We start from the raw sequence: 3049 nt of genomic DNA, 5'->3' as shown, positions 1-3049 counted from the left end.
GTTGAACTATATAATTTGTATTGAACTATTTGTTGTTGAACTATTTGTTGAACTATTTGATTTCAGTTGCTTTTCTGTGATGTACTATGGAGGCAAAAAGATATTATGAAGAATTCATGCCGAACCACGCTGAATATGGGCCGATTCACACCAATATCGAGCCATTTTTCGACGAAGGTGGGCCGAATAATGGGCCGACATCGGCGCCTGGGGGCGACCTCGAGGCGTCGGCTGGGTGCCCAACCGCCCCCAGAGCCGATTTTGCCGCCGGCTCGCCCCCAGACGGCGATTTTATGCCTCCTGGGAAGGTCAACGGCTGGCGATGCTCTTAGGTCGCACCTCGAGGCCGTCCTTTGTCTAAAAAAAATCTCAAGGCCGTCCTTGTCTAGTCGCCTGATCCACGATCGGAAAGAAGGATTGTACGCATAAGGTCAGGTCGGCCACAGACCTATCTTAATTCCTTCGCATTAGGGCATCACTTTAAACCGCACGATGATGCTACTTGCTAATGCCACAGGCAGTACTTAATTGCACAAGTCGGACTCAATGGGCATTGCTAATGCTAAAGCTTGAACTGACCTCTGTGAGCCACTTGGTGACATCTATTCTCGTCTGATATACGCCCGCGATCTGGATGCCACAAACTCAACACCCAATAGAAACACTTTCTCTTGACCTAGCCAGCCGCCGCCTCCAAAAAGCAGGGTGCTCTGCCTCCCGCCGGCGCCGGCGCCGGTCTGTCCCGTTTCCGGTGGCCTTACCGTCATGGAGGCGGAGCAGATCTCGCCTCTTGCCGGTGGAAGGGCTTTATTTTTAGATTTTTTTTTGAGCTTTGTTAAGGTTTGTGTCCTCCTTAGGAAGGCGAGACGGGTGCGGCTCTCTAAAGATGGAATAAAGGTCTTCCCGCCTAGCCCACGTTCCGGTGATGCATCTAGCATTATCGGTGGACGTGTGGAGGTGTCTTCGGCGGATCTGTCTTTGGTGGATCTGCTCAGATCTGTTCGTCGTTCGTCTTCGTTCGTGTGTTTTCAGGTTGGATCATTTTGATCTACACTCTTCATCTGCGGCGGTTGCTATTCTGGTGCGTTGGTTCTATGGGGCCTTAGCACGACGACTTCTCGACTGTCTACTAAAGGTTTGGCTGGCTCCAGCGAGGTAGGAGCGATAACAACGGCGCGCCTTCGGCTCGCTTCAGTGTTTGTAGTCGTCACTAGATGGTCTACGGATCTGGATGTAATTTTTATTATTTTCAGTGTTCGTTGTACTACCATGATTAAAAATGAATAGATTGAAAAAATTTCTGCAAAAAAAATAATTCTCGTCTAATATGCTAGGTGAAGAATGTCATAATTATTTTAGGAACAAAAGATGCATCACAGCTCTGACTTTCGGCACCAAGCTAGGTAGGGAGCTAGTTAGACATAGTGCAAATCTGCTGCTGCCGCCTGATCTGAAAGAGGAGCAAGGAACATTTGTTAGGCCTAACACAGTGCAGCTAGTGCCCTTCCAGGACAGCAAAGCAAATAATCAGCCACCCCTCAAAAAAGAAAAGCTAATAGTCAACCAAGGCATCTGTTTAGAGCAAAACGATTTGTTCAGAAGTTGGCAAAAATAGCAAGGTCAGCAGAATAGGCCTTCCTGTCTAGTCCATCCATTCCAAAATAGATGACTCAATTTTGTACTAACTTATTCTAAAAAAAATTATACTAATTTTAGTCTAAAGTTAGTACAAAATTGAGTCATATATTTTAAAACGGAGATAGTAAAATTTAACAAAAATTGTCAGGAAACTAGAGCTTTTCATGCCAAATGTTCAAAGTACTAGTTGTTGGCCCGTGCATTCGCATGGGCGCAATTATAATCATGAGAATGCTAATATTCAAAAGGTTAACATCAACCACACACATAAATCCACATATAAACTTTAATTTTTTGGGTTGCTTATTACCACCATAAACCATTACAAAAATGAATACCTAAAAAGAAAAATAAAAAGAAAAAACATTTCTTATGCCATTGAGGGTTTTTTCTCTCCAAAAATTAGGAGGTTGAAACCACCGGCCTGTGCTTCATTGCTTTGTGCACATCCACTCTTATTAACTAGAACCAGAGTAGAAAACATAGACAATAAGGCAGTAAACATCTATACCTACTTTTTACTAATAAAGCAAGGTGCGTTTTCCAGTTTTTTTCATCAATTCAACGCTGAAAAGATTTCTTTTCTATTCGAGGAGGTACTAAATTTTTGTGCGTCCATCCGCTAGAAAAGGAAAAACGTTTGTCCAGAATTCCATACTTAGGCTGTGCGCGCTCTGGCCCAACCAAGCCAGCCCACTTATTATCCTGTCCCCGCAGGTAGAAAGACCATATTTGCCGCATGGGCGGCAAATAGTCAAAGGTTCGCATGGAAGACCTTATTTGCCGTTTTTGTTTTCTCAATGTTCTATTTCAAAAAATAAATCTGTTCCTTTCTCTTCCTCTTTCATATTTATTTTTCATTTTTACCTTATTTAATTTCAATTTTTCTGTGTATTAAAAATTTACAGAATTTCAATTTTTGTTTAAATATTAAAAAAATCAGAATTCCAAAATTTTATTCCTGTTCTGGAAAATGTTCCAAACATTATATTTTTGTTCTCGTTCCAATATTTGTTCAACATTTAAAAAATGTTCCTATATTTGTAAAAAAAATGTTTGTGTTTTCCAAAAAAATCAAGATTTATCTAAGAAAATTACATGTTATAAAATGTTTCATATTCTACAAATGTTCTTGTTTTATTGATATGTCCAAAATAATGTTTGCGTCTAAGAAAACATTTTCTACAATTGTTCTGAATGTTCAAAAGATGTTTCCATTTTAAAATATAGTCACAAATGCCAAAAAAGTATGTGTTTCTATAAAAGGTTCATGGTTTCCAAAAAAAGTTTGTGTATTTCAAACACTTTTCCCGTTTCTAATTTTGTTTGTGCTTTTCCAAAAATATGCAGAATTTTCAGAAAAAAAATGTCCGCGTTTTTGAAAACTGATTGTGATTTTCAAAATTGTTCA

The sequence above is a fragment of the Triticum aestivum genome, chromosome 6B (assembly GCF_018294505.1).
Source record: "Triticum aestivum cultivar Chinese Spring chromosome 6B, IWGSC CS RefSeq v2.1, whole genome shotgun sequence".
Classification (NCBI taxonomy): Eukaryota; Viridiplantae; Streptophyta; class Magnoliopsida; order Poales; family Poaceae; genus Triticum; species Triticum aestivum.
Note: the sequence above shows the minus strand (reverse complement) of the source record.